This window comes from Oncorhynchus gorbuscha, linkage group LG07, assembly GCF_021184085.1.
Source record: "Oncorhynchus gorbuscha isolate QuinsamMale2020 ecotype Even-year linkage group LG07, OgorEven_v1.0, whole genome shotgun sequence".
Lineage (NCBI taxonomy): Eukaryota > Metazoa > Chordata > Actinopteri > Salmoniformes > Salmonidae > Oncorhynchus > Oncorhynchus gorbuscha.
The window spans coordinates 77,981,558-77,999,057 of record NC_060179.1 but is presented as its reverse complement, the minus strand read 5'-3'; the positions used below and the strand labels follow the sequence as shown (position 1 = coordinate 77,999,057).

Sequence of the window (17,500 nt, the reverse complement as noted above, 5' to 3'; positions counted from 1 at the left end):
ACATGAAAAAGTATGAATTGGCTTATTTAAATGAAAATATAAACAGTTTTTTTTCCTTTTCCTTGAGAACTGTGGTATAAGCATGTAAAATGCCTTCGTTCTGTAAATTACCTTGGAAAATTTGGACGCCGCAGCGGGACGAGGCGGAACATCAGCGTTTATTCCTTATGTCGTCATGGCCGAATACGTACCCAGAGGCCCTGTCTCTAGGGGGCCCGATTTATTTGGTTATTCACTCTCACTCAGATACCATATAAACATGCCATAAGTCATGGCTAGGGTTACAAAGCTACTGGAAACTTACCAAAGTTATCACAAGATTCAGTAATTTTGGTATTTAACATGTTATCTATGGCAATCTATTGTAATTTTGAGAATTTACACTTGAATAACTTTTTTTTAAGTATCCATAAATACTATTTATTTGTTATATCTGTGCCAATATTGCCCATGAGTTTCTAGTGAATAGACCACATGTTTAAAAAATAAAAAAGCCTAATTAATGAGAAAAAGCATTTAATCAACAATGGCATTAATTTCAATTAAATATGTAAATCTTCCAACTGCTACCAGTTTGTCGCCAAAACATTCATGACAAATACACATGTATATAGTAACATACACATCAATATGGTAAAATACATAAAAGTGTGTAAAAGATATATAGGATATTATGCTGAAACCCTTAGGAAATGTGTTTTTATATAGCATTGTCAATTAATATTTTATATTAATATCTCTGGCCAGAGATAATTACAGACACCTGTGATTATCTGAAGTACCCATAAAGTCCACTAGATGTTTTGTGATAAATTCCACCAGAAACTTGAAAGTGACCAAATTCTGGTAGTTTGCTGGTAAACTTTGAATGTTACCATTAATATACTCTAACTAGTCATGTCAAACATGACATTTGCATTAAAAATGTTTGTTTTTTTCTCTCTGCCGTCAAGACACTAAAATGTTTTGCACACGAGGTGGTGGGGCCCCCCTAACCAAATCTCGCTTAGGGCCCCCAAAAGGCTAGGGTTCACCATGCAAACAGACCAGTCACCTCGGAGTCCATTTGTGATTCATATTATATAAAGTGTCCTTGGGTTTGAAGAAGACATATTAAATAGAATAAAATTAATTGATTTCTCATCTCAGCGGTTTAATTGTCATGTTTGTCATTTATTATCATGTCTTGTCCCTGTGCTCCCCATTCTATTCGTTTCCCTCTGCTGGTCTTATTTGGTTCTTTCCCTCCTTCTATCCCTCTCTCTCCCCCCTCCCTCTCTCACTCTCTCGCTCTCTCTTCTCTCTATCGTTCCGTTCCTGCTCCCAGCTGTTCCTATTCCCCTAATCATCATTTAGTCTTCCCACACCTGTTCCCGATCCTTTCCCCTGATTAGAGTCCCTATTTATTCCTTTGTGTTCCGTTCCTGTCCCGTCGGTTCCTTGTTTAGTATTCACCATGCTGTGATTGCGTTTCGCCCTGTCCTGTCGTGTTTTTGCTGTGATTGTGTATCGCCCTGTCCTGTCGTGTTTTTTGCCTTCATCAGATGCTGCGTGTGAGCAGGTGTCTCTGTCAACTACGGCCTGCGCCTACCCGAAGCGACCTGCAGTCTGTGGCCGCTTCTCCAGTTATTTCCCCTCTACAGACTAGAGGATTTCTGTTATTCCCTGTTTGGACTTAAATAAACTCTGTTTCTGTTAAGTCGCTTTTGGGTCCTCTTTCACCTGCATGACAGAAGGAACCGACCAAGGAATGGACCCAGCGACTTCAGACGCTCGTTACACTGCCGTCGAGATCCAAGGAGCCATGCTCGGCAGACACGAGCAGGAATTGTCTGCTGCTCGCCATGCCGTGGAGAACCTGGCCGCTCAGGTTTCCGACCTCTCTGGACAGTTCCAGAGTCTACGTCTCGTGCCACCTGTTACTTCCTGGCCTGCCGAGCCTCCAGAACCTAGGGTTAATAACCCACCTTGCTACTCCGGGCAGCCCACTGAGTGCCGCTCCTTTCTCACGCAGTGTGAGATTGTGTTCTCTCTCCAACCCAACACATACTCTAGAGAGAGAGCTCGGGTTGCTTACGTCATTTCACTCCTTACTGGCCGGGCTCGAGAATGGGGCACAGCTATCTGGGAGGCAAGGGCTGATTGCTCTAACAAGTTCCAGAACTTTAAAGAGGAGATGATTCGGGTTTTTGACCGTTCAGTTTTTGGTAGGGAGGCTTCTAGGGCCCTGGCTTCCTTATGCCAAGGTGAACGGTCCATAACGGATTATTCTATTGAGTTTCGCACTCTTGCTGCCTCTAGTGAGTGGAACGAGCCGGCGCTGCTCGCTCGTTTTCTGGAGGGACTCCACGCAGTGGTTAAGGATGAGATTCTCTCCCGGGAGGTTCCTTCAGATGTGGACTCTTTGATTGCTCTCGCCATCCGCATAGAACGACGGGTAGATCTTCGTCACCGGGCTCGTGGAAGAGAGCTCGCATCAACGGTGTTTCCCTGCTCCGCATCGCAACCATCTCCCTCCTCTGGCTCAGAGTCTGAGCCCATGCAGCTGGGAGGGATTCGCATCTCGACTAAGGAGAGGGAACGGAGGATCACCAACCGCCTGTGCCTCTATTGCGGAGTTGCTGGACATTTTGTTAATTCATGTCCAGTAAAAGCCAGAGCTCATCTGTAAGCGGAGGGCTACAGGTGAGCGCAACTACTCAAGTCTCTCCATCAAAATCCTGTACTACTTTGTCGGTCCATCTACGCTGGACCGGTTCGGGTGCTACATGTAGTGCCTTGATAGACTCTGGGGCTGAGGGTTGTTTCATGGACGAAGCATGGGTTCGGAAACATGACATTCCTTTCAGAGAGTTAGATAAGCCTACGCCCATGTTCGCCTTAGATGGTAGTCATCTTCCCAGTATCAGATTTGAGACACTACCTTTAACCCTCACAGTATCTGGTAACCACAGTGAGACTATTTCTTTTTGATTTTTCGTTCACCGTTTACACCTGTTGTTTTGGGTCATCCCTGGCTAGTATGTCATAATCCTTCTATTAATTGGTCTAGTAATTCTATCCTATCCTGGAACGTTTCTTGTCATGTGAAGTGTTTAATGTCTGCCATCCCTCCCGTTTCTTCTGTCCCTACTTCTCAGGAGGAACCTGGCGATTTGACAGGAGTGCCGGAGGAATATCATGATCTGCGCACGGTCTTCAGTCGGTCCCGAGCCAACTCCCTTCCTCCTCACCGGTCGTATGATTGTAGTATTGATCTCCTTCCGGGGACCACTCCTCCTCGAGGTAGACTATACTCTCTGTCGGCTCCCGAACGTAAGGCTCTCGAGGATTATTTGTCTGTGTCTCTTGACGCCGGTACCATAGTGCCTTCTTCTTCTCCGGCCGGGGCGGGGTTCTTTTTGTTAAGAAGAAGGACGGTACTCTGCGCCCCTGCGTGATTATCGAGGGCTGAATGACATAACGGTTAAGAATCGTTATCCGCTTCCCCTTATGTCATCAGCCTTCGAGATTCTGCAGGGAGCCAGGTGCTTTACTAAGTTGGACCTTCGTAACGCTTACCATCTCGTGCGCATCAGAGAGGGGGACGAGTGGAAAACGGCGTTTAACACTCCGTTAGGGCATTTTGAGTACCGGGTTCTGCCGTTCGGTCTCGCCAATGCGCCAGCTGTTTTTCAGGCATTAGTTAATGATGTTCTGAGAGACATGCTGAACATTTTTGTTTTTGTCTATCTTGACGATATCCTGATTTTTTCTCCGTCACTCGAGATTCATGTTCAGCACGTTCGACGTGTTCTACAGCGCCTTTTAGAGAATTGTCTCTACGTAAAGGCTGAGAAGTGCTCTTTTCATGTCTCCTCCGTTACTTTTCTCGGTTCCGTTATTTCCGCTGAAGGCATTCAGATGGATTCCGCTAAGGTCCAAGCTGTCAGTGATTGGCCCGTTCCAAGGTCACGTGTCGAGTTGCAGCGCTTTTTAGGTTTCGCTAATTTCTATCGGCGTTTCATTCGTAATTTCGGTCAAGTTGCTGCCCCTCTCACAGCTCTTACTTCTGTCAAGACGTGTTTTAAGTGGTCCGGTTCCGCCCAGGGAGCTTTTGATCTTCTAAAAGAACGTTTTACGTCCGCTCCTATCCTCGTTACTCCTGACGTCACTAGACAATTCATTGTCGAGGTTGACGCTTCAGAGGTAGGCGTGGGAGCCATTCTATCCCAGCGCTTCCAGTCTGACGATAAGGTTCATCCTTGCGCTTATTTTTCTCATCGCCTGTCGCCATCTGAGCGCAACTATGATGTGGGTAACCGTGAACTGCTCGCCATCCGCTTAGCCCTAGGCGAATGGCGACAGTGGTTGGAGGGGGCGACCGTTCCTTTTGTCGTTTGGACAGACCATAAGAACCTTGAGTACATCCGTTCTGCCAAACGACTTAATGCCCGTCAAGCTCGTTGGGCGTTGTTTTTCGCTCGTTTCGAGTTTGTGATTTCTTACCGTCCGGGTAGCAAGAACACCAAGCCTGATGCCTTATCCCGTCTGTTTAGTTCTTCTGTGGCTTCTACTGATCCCGAGGGGATTCTTCCTTATGGGCGTGTTGTCGGGTTAACAGTCTGGGGAATTGAAAGACAGGTTAAGCAAGCACTCACGCACACTGCGTCGCCGCGCGCTTGTCCTAGTAACCTCCTTTTCGTTCCTGTTTCCACTCGTCTGGCTGTTCTTCAGTGGGCTCACTCTGCCAAGTTAGCTGGTCATCCCGGTGTTCGAGGCACTCTTGCGTCTATTCGCCAGCGCTTTTGGTGGCCGACTCAGGAGCGTGACACGCGCCGTTTCGTGGCTGCTTGTTCGGACTGCGCGCAGACTAAGTCGGGTAACTCTCCTCCTGCCGGTCGTCTCAGACCGCTCCCCATTCCTTCTCGACCATGGTCTCACATTGCCTTAGACTTCATTACCGGTCTGCCTTTGTCTGCGGGGAAGACTGTGATTCTGACGGTTGTCGATAGGTTCTCTAAGGCGGCACATTTCATTCCCCTCGCTAAACTTCCTTCCGCTAAGGAGACGGCACAAATCATTATTGAGAATGTATTCAGAATTCATGGCCTCCCGTTAGACGCCGTTTCAGACAGAGGCCCGCAATTCACGTCACAGTTTTGGAGGGAGTTCTGTCGCTTGATTGGTGCGTCCGTCAGTCTCTCTTCCGGGTTTCATCCCCAGTCTAACGGTCAAGCAGAGAGGGCCAATCAGACGATTGGTCGCATACTACGCAGCCTTTCTTTCAGAAACCCTGCGTCTTGGGCAGAACAGCTCCCCTGGGCAGAATACGCTCACTGGTCGCTTCCTTCGTCTGCTACCGGGTTATCTCCGTTTCAGAGTAGTCTGGGTTACCAGCCTCCTCTGTTCTCATCCCAGCTTGCCGAGTCCAGCGTTCCCTCCGCTCAAGCGTTTGTCCAACGTTGTGAGCGCACCTGGAGGAGGGTGAGGTCTGCACTTTGCCGTTACAGGGCACAGACGGTGAGAGCCGCCAATAAACGCAGGATTAAGAGTCCAAGGTATTGTTGCGGCCAGAGAGTGTGGCTTTCCACTCGCAACCTTCCTCTTACGACAGCTTCTCGTAAGTTGACTCCGCGGTTCATTGGTCCGTTCCGTGTCTCCCAGGTCGTCAATCCTGTCGCTGTGCGACTGCTTCTTCCGCGACATCTTCGTCGCGTCCATCCTGTCTTCCATGTCTCCTGTGTTAAGCCCTTTCTTCGCACCCCCGTTCGTCTTCCCTCCCCCTCCCGTCCTTGTCGAGAGCGCACCTATTTACAAGGTACATAAGATCATGGACATGCGTTCTCGGGGACGGGGTCACCAATACTTAGTGGATTGGGAGGGTTACGGTCCTGAGGAGAGGAGTTGGGTTCCGTCTCGGGACGTGCTGGACCGTTCACTCATCGATGATTTCCTCCGTTGCCGCCAGGATTCCTCCTCGAGTGCGCCAGGAGGCGCTCGGTGAGTGGGGGGTACTGTCATGTTTGTCATTTATTATCATGTCTTGTCCCTGTGCTCCCCATTCTATTCGTTTCCCTCTGCTGGTCTTATTTGGTTCTTTCCCTCCTTCTATCCCTCTCTCTCCCCTCCCTCTCTCACTCTCTCGCTCTCTCTTCTCTCTATCGTTCCGTTCCTGCTCCCAGCTGTTCCTATTCCCCTAATCATCATTTAGTCTTCCCACACCTGTTCCCGATCCTTTCCCCTGATTAGAGTCCCTATTTATTCCTTTGTGTTCCGTTCCTGTCCCGTCGGTTCCTTGTTTAGTATTCACCATGCTGTGATTGCGTTTCGCCCTGTCCTGTCGTGTTTTTGCTGTGATTGTGTATCGCCCTGTCCTGTCGTGTTTTTTGCCTTCATCAGATGCTGCGTGTGAGCAGGTGTCTCTGTCAACTACGGCCTGCGCCTACCCGAAGCGACCTGCAGTCTGTGGCCGCTTCTCCAGTTATTTCCCCTCTACAGACTAGAGGATTTCTGTTATTCCCTGTTTGGACTTAAATAAACTCTGTTTCTGTTAAGTCGCTTTTGGGTCCTCTTTCACCTGCATGACATTAATTGCCTTGAACTCATCAACTCCTGACAAAGTATTTATTAATTACCCTTTCGTCCTCTTTCTCTCTCTGTATTTGTTCAACTTTTTCTATTACATTTCTTATTTTATTCAGGCCAATCTGAGACACCCTCTCCAAGGCTGATCTAAGTGTATGGTTAGAGGGAGAGTCGTGATAGAGTCCTGACTGTGGGTTAAAACCGATGTTAACAACTCGTGCTGTGAAGTTTTTTATTTGATTTATTTCACCTTTATTTAACCAGGTAGGCAAGTTGAGAACAAGTTCTCATTTACAATTGCATACAACGACACAGAGTTACACATGGAGTAAAACAAACATACAGTCAATAATACAGTATTAATAAGTCTATATACGATGTGAGCAAATGAGGTGAGATAAGGGAGGTAAAGGCAAAAAAAGTCCATGGTGGCGATGTAAATACAATATAGCAAGAAAAACACTGGAATGGTAGATTTGCAGTGGAAGAATGTGCAAAGTAGAGATATAAATAATGGGGTGCAAAGCAGCAAAATAAATAAATACAGTAGGGGGAGAGGTGGTTGTTTGGGCTAAATTATAGATGGGCTATGTACAGGTGCAGTAATCTGTGAGCTGCCCTGACAGCTGGTGCTTAAAGCTAGTGAGGGAGATAAGTGTTTCCAGTTTCAAAGATTTTTGTAGTTCGTTCCAGTCATTGGCAGAAGAGAACTGGAAGGAGAGGCGGCCAAAGGAAGAATGGGTTTTGGGGGTGACTAGTGAGATATACCTTCTGGAGCGCGTGCTACAGTTGGGTGCTGCTATGGTGACCAGTGAGCTGCGATAAGGGGGGACTTTACCTCGCAGAGTCTTGTAGATAACCTGGAGCCAGTGGGTTTGGCAACGAGTATGAAGTGAGTGCCAGCCAACGAGAAAGTACAGGTCGCAGTGGTTGGTAGTATATGGGCTTTGGTGACTAAACGGATGGCACTGTGATAGACTGCATCCAATTTATTGAGTAGGGTATTGCAGGCTATTTTGTCGCCGACATCGAGGATCGTTAGGATGGTCAGTTTTACAAGGATATGTTTGGCAGCATGAGTGAAGGATGCTTTGTTGAGAAATATGAAGCCAATTCTAGATTTAACTTCGGATTGGAGATGTTTGATGTGAGTCTGGAAGGAGAGTTTACAGTCTAAACAGGCACCTAGGAATTTGTAGTTGTCCACATATTCTAAGTCAGAACCGTCCAGAGTAGTGATGTTGGACGGGCGGGCAGGTGCAGGCAGCGATCGGTTGAAGAGCATGCATTTACTTTTATTTGTATTTAAGATCAATTGGAGGCCACGGAAGGAGAGTTGTATGGAATTGAAGCTCGTCTGGAGGGTTGTTAAAACAGTGTCCAAAGAAGGGCCAGAAGTATACAGAATGGTGTCATCTGCGTAGAGGTGGATCAGAGACTCACCAGCAGCAAGAGCGACATCATTGATGTATACAGAGAAGAGAGTCGGTCTGAGAATTGAACACTGAGGCACCCCCATAGAGACTGCCAGAGGCCCGGACAACAGGCCCTCCGATTTGACACACTGAACTCCATCAGAGAAGTAGTTAGTGAGCTAGGCGAGGCAATCATTTGAGAAACCAAGGCTATCGAGTCTGCCGATGAGGATGTGGTAATTGACAGAGTCGAAAGCCTTGGCCAGGTCAATGAATACGGCTGCACAGTATTGTTTCTTATCGATGGCGGTTAAGATATTGTTTAAGACCTTGAGTGTGGCTGAGGTGCACCCATGACCAGCTCTGAAACCAGATTGCATCGCAGAGAAGGTATGGCGGGATTCGAAATGATCGGTAATTTGTTTGTTGACTTGGCTTTCGAAGACCTTAGAAAGGCAGGGTAGGATAGATATAGGTCTGTAGCAGTTTGGGTCAAGAGTGTCCACCCCTTTGAAGAGGGGGATGACCGGAGCTGCTTTCCAATCTTTGGTAATCTCAGACGACACGAAAGAGAGGTTGAACAGGCTAGTAATTGGAGTTGCAACAATTTTGGCAGATACTTTGAGAAAGAAAGGGTCCAGATTGTCTAGCCCGGCTGATTTGTAGGGGTCCAGATTTTGCAGAACATCAGAACAGATCTTTCAGAACATCAGCTGACTGGATTTGGGAGAAGGAGAACTGATGGGAATGCTTGGGCGCGTCGCTAGGGGGTGCAGTGCTGGTGGTGACAGTGTTTCCTATCCTCAGGGCAGTGGGCAGTTGTGAGGAGGTGTTCTTATTCTCCATGGACTTTACAGTGTCCCAGAACTTTTTTGAGTTTGTGTTGCAGGAAGCAAATTTCTGCTTGAAAAAGCTAGCCTTGGCTTTTCTAACTGCCTGTGTATGTTGGTTTCTAGCTTCCCTGAAAAGTTGCATATCGCGGGGGCTGTTCGATGCTAATGCAGAAAGCCATAGGATGTTTTTGTGTTGGTTAAGGGCAGTCAGATCTGGAGAGAATCAAGGGCTATATCTGTTCCTGGTTCTACATTTCTTGAAGGGGGCATGCTTATTTAAGATGGTGAGGAAGATATTAAAAAATTAAAAAAACAGAAATCCTCTACTGACGGGATGAGATCAATATCCTTCCAGGATACCCCAGCCAGGTCGGTTAGAAAGGCCTGCTCGCTGAAGTGTTTCAGGGAGCGTTTGATAGGAGTGACGGAGTGCTGAGGAGTGACGGAGTACTGAGGAGTGACGGAGTACTGATGAGTGACAGAGTACTGAGGAGTGACGGAGTACTGATGAGTGACGGAGTACTGAGGAGTGACGGAGTACTGAGGAGTGACGGAGTACTGAGGAGTGACGGAGTACTGATGAGTGACGGAGTACTGAGGAGTGACGGAGTACTGAGGAGTGACGGAGTACTGATGAGTGACGGAGTACTGAGGAGTGACGGAGTGCTGAGGAGTGACGGAGTGCTGAGGAGTGACGGAGTGCTGAGGAGTGACGGAGTACTGAGGAGTGACGGAGTACTGAGGAGTGACGGAGTACTGAGGAGTGACGGAGTACTGAGGAGTGACGGAGTACTGAGGAGTGACGGAGTACTGAGGAGTGACGGAGTGCTGAGGAGTGACGGAGTACTGAGGAGTGACGGAGTGCTGAGGAGTGACGGAGTACTGAGGAGTGACGGAGTACTGAGGAGTGACGGAGTACTGAGGAGCTGAGGAGTGACGGAGTGATGGAGTACTGAGGAGTGACAGCTGAGGAGTGACGGAGTACTGAGGAGTGACGGAGTGCTGAGGAGTGACGGAGTACTGAGGAGTGACGGAGTACTGAGGAGTGACAGAGTGGTGAGGAGTGACGAGACGGAGCTGAGGAGACGGAGTACTGAGGAGTGACAGAGTACTGAGGAGTGACGGAGTACTGAGGAGTGACGGAGTACTGAGAGAGTGACGGAGTGCTGAGGAGTGACGGAGTGCTGAGTGACGGAGTACTGAGGAGTGACGGAGTGCTGAGGAGTGATGGAGTGCTGAGGAGTGACGGAGTACTGAGGAGTGACGAGTGATGGAGTACTGAGGAGTGACGGAGTACTGAGGAGTGACGGAGTACTGAGGAGTGACGGAGTACTGAGGAGTGACGGAGTGCTGAAGAGTGACGGAGTGCTGAGGAGTGACGGAGTACTGAGGAGTGACGGAGTGCTGAGGAGTGACGGAGTGCTGAGGAGTGATGGAGTGCTGAGGAGTGACGGAGTACTGAGGAGTGACGGAGTACTGAGGAGTGACAGAGTGGTGAGGAGTGACGAGTGACGGAGTACTGAGGAGTGACGGAGTACTGAAGAGTGACGTGACGGAGTACTGAGGAGGAGTGACAGAGTGCTGAGGAGTGATGACAGAGTGCTGAGGAGTGACGGAGTACTGAGGAGGACGGAGTACTGAGGAGTGACGGAGTGCTGAGGAGTGATGGAGTACTGAGGAGACGGAGTACTGAGGAGTGATGGAGTACTGAGGAGTGACGGAGTACTGAAGAGTGACGGAGTGCTGAGGAGTGACGGAGTACTGAGGAGTGACGGAGTGCTGAGGAGTGACGGAGTACTGAGGAGTGACGGAGTGCTGAGGAGTGACGGAGTGCTGAGGAGTGACGGAGTACTGAGGAGTGACGGAGTGCTGAGGAGTGACGGAGTACTGAGGAGTGACGGAGTGCTGAGGAGTGACGGAGTACTGAGGAGTGACGGAGTGCTGAGGAGTGACGGAGTGCTGAGGAGTGATGGAGTGCTGAGGAGTGACGGAGTACTGAGGAGTGACGGTGTGCTGAGGAGTGACAGAGTGGTGAGGAGTGACGGAGTACTGAGGAGTGACGGAGTACTGAGGAGTGACAGAGTGGTGAGGAGTGACGAGTGACGGAGTACTGAGGAGTGACGGAGTACTGAAGAGTGACGGAGTACTGAGGAGTGACGAGTGACAGAGTGCTGAGGAGTGATGGAGTGCTGAGGAGTGACGGAGTACTGAGGAGTGATGGAGTGCTGAGGAGTGACGGAGTACTGAGGAGTGACTGAGTGCTGAGGAGTGCTGAGGAGTGACGGAGTGCTGAGGAGTGACGGAGTGCTGAGGAGTGCTGAGGAGTGACGGAGTGCTGAGGAGTGACGGAGTGCTGAGGAGTGACGGAGTGCTGAGGAGTGACGGAGTACTGAGGAGTGACGGAATGCTGAGGAGTGACGGAGTGCTGAGGAGTGACGGAGTGCTGAGGAGTGACGGAGTGCTGAGGAGTGACGGAGTGCTGAGGAGTGACGGAGTGCTGAGGAGTGACGGAGTGCTGAGGAGTGACTGAGTGCTGAGGAGTGCTGAGGAGTGACGGAGTGCTGAGGAGTGACGGAGTGCTGAGGAGTGCTGAGGAGTGACGGAGTGCTGAGGAGTGACGAGTGACGGAGTACTGAGGAGTGACGGAGTGCTGAGGAGTGACGGAGTGCTGAGGAGTGACGGAGTACTGAGGAGTGACGGAATGCTGAGGAGTGACGGAGTGCTGAGGAGTGACGAGTGACGGAGTGCTGAGGAGTGACTGAGTGCTGAGGAGTGCTGAGGAGTGACGGAGTGCTGAGGAGTGACGGAGTGCTGAGGAGTGCTGAGGAGTGACGGAGTGCTGAGGAGTGACGGAGTGCTGAGGAGTGACGGAGTGCTGAGGAGTGCTGAGGAGTGACGGAGTGCTGAGGAGTGACGAGTGACGGAGTACTGAGGAGTGACGGAGTGCTGAGGAGTGACGGAGTACTGAGGAGTGACGGAGTGCTGAGGAGTGACGGAGTGCTGAGGAGTGACGGAATGCTGAGGAGTGACGGAGTGCTGAGGAGTGACGGAATGCTGAGGAGTGACGGAGTACTGAGGAGTGACGGAGTACTGAGGAGTGACGGACTCCATCCTAGCTGGAGGGGTGCTCTCATCTTATCTACCAACATAGACAGGGCTCTAACTCCTCTAGCCCCACAATGAAATAGGGTGCAGTTCAGGCAGCAGGCTGTTAGCCAGTCTGCCAGATTAGTGGAGTCTGCCACTAGCACAGTCAGTGTAGTCAGCTCAGCTATCCCCATTGAGACCGTGTCTGTGCCTCGACCTAGGTTGGGAAAAACTAAACATGGCGATGTTCGCCTTAGCAATCTCACTAGGATAAAGACCTCCTCCATTCCTGCCATTATTGAAAGAGATCGTGATACCTCACATCTCAAAATAGGGCTACTTAATGTTAGATCCCTTACTTCAAAGGCAGTTATAGTCAATGAACTAATCACTGATCATAATCTGGATGTGATTGGCCTGACTGAAACATGGCTTAAGCCTGATGAATCTACTGTGTTAAATGAGGCCTCACCTCCTGGTTACACTAGTGACCATATCCCCCGTGCATCCCTCAAAGGCGGAGGGGTTGCTAACATTTACGATAGCAAATTTCAATTTACAAAAAAATAAATGAGCTTCTAGTCATGAAATCTATACTGCCTACTCAATCACTTTTTATAGCTAGGGTTTACAGGCCTCCTGGGCCATATACAGCGTTCCTCATTGAGTTCCTTGAATTCCTATCGGACCTTGTAGTCATAGCAAATAATATTCACATTTTTGGTGACTTTAATATTCACATGGAAAAGTCCACAGACCCACTCCAAAAGGCTTTCGGAGCCATCATCGACTCAGTGGGTTTTGTCCAACATGTCTCTGGACCTACTCACTGTCACAGTCATACTCTGGACCTAGTTTTGTCCCATGGAATAAATGTTGTGGATCTTAATGTTTTTCCTCATAATCTTGGACTATCGGACCACCATTTTATTACGTTTGCAATTGCAACGTATAATCTGCTCAGACCCCAACCAAGGAGCATCAAAAGTCGTGCTATAAATTCTCAGACAACCCAAAGATTCCTTGATGCCCTTCCAGACTCCCTCTGCCTACCCAAGGACGTCAGAGGACAAAAATCAGTTAACCACCTAACTGATGAACTCAATTTAACCTTGAGCAATACCCTGGATGCAGTTGCACCCCTAAAAACTAAAAACATTTTTCATAAGAAACAAGCTCCCTGGTATACAGAAAATACCCGAGCTCTGAAGCAAGCTTCCAAAAAATTGGAACGGAAATGGCGCCACACCAAACTGGAAGTCTTCCGACTAGCTTGGAAAGACAGTACCGTGCAGTATCGAAGAGCCCTCACTGCTGCTCGATCATCCTATTTTTTGATACTGGCTGCAAAGCTAACTAAAAAGCAACATTCCCCAAGTGAGGATGGCTTTCACTTCAGCAGTAATAAATTCATGAACTTCTTTGAGGAAAAGATCATGATTATTAGAAAGCAAATTATGGACTCCTTTTTAAACCTGCGTATTCCTTCAAAGCTCAGTTGTCCTGAGTCTGCACTACTCTGCCAGGACCTAGGATCAAGAGAGACTCTCAAGTGTTTTAGTACTATATCTCTTGACACAATGATAAAAATAATCATGGCCTCTAAACCTTCAAGCTGCATAGTGGACCCTATTCCAACTTAACTACTGAAAGAGCTGCTTCCTGTGCTTGGCCCTCCTATGTTGAACAATAAACGGCTCTCTATCCACCGGATGTGTACCAAACTCACTAAAAGTGGCAGTAATGAAGCCTCTCTTGAAAAAGCCAAACCTTGACCCAGAAAATATAAAGAACTATTGGCCTATATCGAATTTTCCATTCCTCTCAACATTTTTAGAAAAGGCTGTTGCGCAGCAACTCACTGCCTTCCTGAAGACAAATAATGTATACGAAATGCTTCAGTCTGGTTTTAGACCCCATCATGAGACTGCACTTGTGAAGGTGGTAAATGACCTTTTAATGGCATCAGACCGAGGCACTGTATCTGTCCTCGTGCTCCTAGACCTTAGTGCTGCTTTTGATACCATCGATCACCACATTCTTTGGAGAGATTGGAAACCCAAATTGGTCTACACAAACAAGTTCTGGCCTGGTTTAGATCTTATCTGTCGGAAAGATATGAGTTTATCTCTGTGAATGGTTTGTCCTGTGACAAATCAACTGTAAATGTCGGTGTTCCTCAAGGTTCCGTTTTACTGCTATGCGGATGACACACAGCTGTACATGTCGGTGTTCCTCAAGGTTCCGTTTTACTGCTATGCGGATGACACACAGCTGTACATTTCGGTGTTCCTCAAGGTTCCGTTTTACTGCTATGCGGATGACACACAGCTGTACATTTCAATTAAACATGGTGAAGGCCCAAAATTGCCCTCGCTAGAAGTCTGTGTTTCAGACATAAGGAAGTGGATGGCTGCACACTTTCTACTTTTAACCTCGGACAAAACAGAGATGCTTGTTCTAGGTCCCAAGAAACAAAGAGATCTTCTGTTGAATCTGACAATTAATCTTAATGGTTGTACAGTCGTCTCAAATAAAACTGTGATGGACCTTGATGTTCCTCTGAACCCTGATCTCTCTTTTGAGAGAACATATCAAGACTGTTTCAAGGACAGCTTTTTTCCATCTACGTGACATTGCAAAAATCAGAAACTCAATGCTCCGGATAAAGCATTAAATAAACTTCAGTTAGTGCTAAATAAGGCTGCTAGAATCCTGACTAGAACCAAAAAATGTGATCATATTACTCCAGTGCTAGCCTCCCTGTAATTGACATCGGAGGGATCGAGTGTAGGTTTTTTCAGAAGGGGTGCAACTTTCCCTGGCTTCCTGTTAAGGCAATGGCTCATTTGAAGGTTTTACTGCTAACCTACAAAGCATTACATGGGCTTGCTCCTACCTATCTCTCTAATTTGGTCCTGCCGTACATACCTACACGTACGCGACGGTCAGTAGATTAGTGGGGTTCCGTGTGGTAGAGGAGACCAATCAAATTGGCAAAGTAGATATAGTTATAGTGACCCAAGAAAAATTGTCAGATAGACCTATTCAGATAAGACAGCAAACGGTTAGCGGGCCGCAGATGGGCGTTCAGGTAACGTCGCGACGGAGGAGCCAGTTGAATAACTCCCTCGGTCAGATAACGTCAGTAGTCCAGTCCTGAAGGCCCAGTGGGGCTCCGCATTGGTAGTAAAACGGGTCCGGATAGGTGATTGTAGCCCAGGAGTGGCTAGTAAGAAATGTCAGAAATGTAAGAAAAGTAAATGTCACATTGAATTGTCCGTTTTCAGGCTGTTTATCTGGAACAGGCTGATGAAAACAATGCCTGTGTTCCAAATGGCACCCATAGGGTTCTGGTCAAACGTAGTGCGCTATATAGGGACATTACAAACATTCTCATTAGGGCTGTGAATTTCCAGAGACCTCACGATAACGATATTGTCACAATAGTTGGGCGGCAGGTAGCCTAGTGGTTAGAGTGTTGGACTAGTAACCGAAAGGTTGCAATATCAAATCCCTGAGCTGACAAAGTGGGACTTGTCAGCTCAGGGATTTGATCTTGCAACCTTTCGTGAGGTCACTTGTCTGTCGTTCTGCTCCTGAACAAGGCAGTTACCCCACTGTTCCGAGGCCGCAATTGAAAATAAGAATTTGTTCTTATCTGACTTGCCTAGTTAAATAAAGGTTAAAAAAATAATTAAAATAAAATAATAAAATCACGATACTTAGGTGCTGTGACAATTTGTGATTTGATACTCTAATTTTATTGCGATCCGATGCTCCATACATATTGCTCACCATGTCTGAAGGACAAGAGGGACAAGAGAGAGCTATGAGCCATGAGAAAACACATTTTGATCAGTCATGGAAATAAAAGTGTTTAAAAACATTTCAAAAGAAGATGAAGAACAGGCTAGAGAAGAGGAAACACCAGCGTTTTGGCACAGGTACAGCCAACTAGTGCTAGCTAACATTAACTACCTAGCAAAAACAAATCAATAATATAATTTATTCGTAACAATTATTAGAGAATCGATACTTAATATAAATATAATATATGCCATTTAGCAGACGCTTTTATCCAAAGCGACTTACAGTCATGTGTGCATACATTCTACGTATGGGAGGTCCCGGGGATTGAACCCACTTCCCTGGCGTTACAAGCGCCATGCTCTACCAACTGAGCTACAGGACCTCCCACTTGGAGTCATAGAATCAATATAATATCGAGATATTCTACTGTATTGATTTTTCCCCATCCCTAAATCTCAAGGTAGAACACAGGGAGTAAAACATGTATGAGTTTCAATCCGACTGAATGATGGAGTTGATGAAAACTGCCATAGCAGGCTGTGTGATGAAAACTGTCATAGCAGGCTGTGTGATGAAAACTGTCATAGCAGGCTGTGTGATGAAAACTGTCATAGCAGGCTTGTCACGAAAACTGCCATAACAGGCTGTGTGACGAAAACTGCCATAGCAGGCTGCGTGATGAAAACTGCCATAGCAGGCTGTGTGATGAAAACTGCCATAACAGGCTGTGTGATGAAAACTGTCATAGCAGGCTGTGTGATGAAAACTGTCATAGCAGGCTGTGTGATGAAAACTGTCATAGCAGGCTGTGATGAAAACTGTCATAGCAGGCTTGTGATGAAAACTGTCATAGCAGGCTGTGTGATGAAAACTGTCATAGCAGGCTGTGTGATGAAAACTGCCGTAGCAGGCTGTGTGAAGAAAACTGTCATAGCAGGCTGTGTGATGAAAACTGCCGTAGCAGGCTGTGATGAAAACTGTCATAGCAGGCTGTGTGATGAAAACTGTCATAGCAGGCTGTGTGATGAAAACTGCCATAGCAGGCTGTGTGATGAAAACTGCCATAGCAGGCTGTGTGATGAAAACTGTCATAGCAGGCTTGTCACGAAAACTGCCATAGCAGGCTGTGTGACGAAAACTGCCATAGCAGGCTGTGTGATGAAAACTGCCATAGCAGGCTGTGTGATGAAAACTGCCACAGCAGCCTGTGTGATGAAAACTGCCATAGCAGGCTGTGTGATGAAAACTGTCATAGCAGGCTGTGTGATGAAAACTGTCATAGCAGACTGTGTGATGAAAACTGTCATAGCAGGCTGTGATGAAAACTGTCATAGCAGGCTTGTGATGAAAACTGTCATAGCAGGCTGTGTGATGAAAACTGTCATAGCAGGCTGTGTGATGAAAACTGCCATAGCAGGCTGTGTGATGAAAACTGCCATAGCAGGCTGTGTGATGAAAACTGTCATAGCAGGCTTGAGACGAAAACTGCCATAGTAGGCTGTGTGATGAAAACTGTCATAGCAGGCTGTGTGATGAAAACTGTCATAGCAGGCTTGTCACGAAAACTGCCATAGCAGGCTGTGTGACGAAAACTGCCATAGCAGGCTGTGTGATGAAAACTGCCATAGCAGGCTGTGTGATGAAAACTGCCACAGCAGCCTGTGTGATGAAAACTGCCATAGCAGGCTGTGTGATGAAAACTGTCATAGCAGGCTGTGTGATGAAAACTGCCACAGCAGGCTGTGTGATGAAAACTGCCACAGCAGGCTGTGTGATGAAAACTGC

The 17,500-nt window shown here is 47.6% G+C and overlaps 1 protein-coding gene across 1 annotated transcript in view; it reads right to left on the bottom strand.

Moving 5' to 3' along the window:
- The window catches only part of LOC124039051 (ankyrin repeat and fibronectin type-III domain-containing protein 1-like), a 178,204-nt gene that overhangs the window by 112,441 nt on the left and 48,263 nt on the right, over positions 1-17,500 (bottom strand). The window lies entirely within an intron of this gene.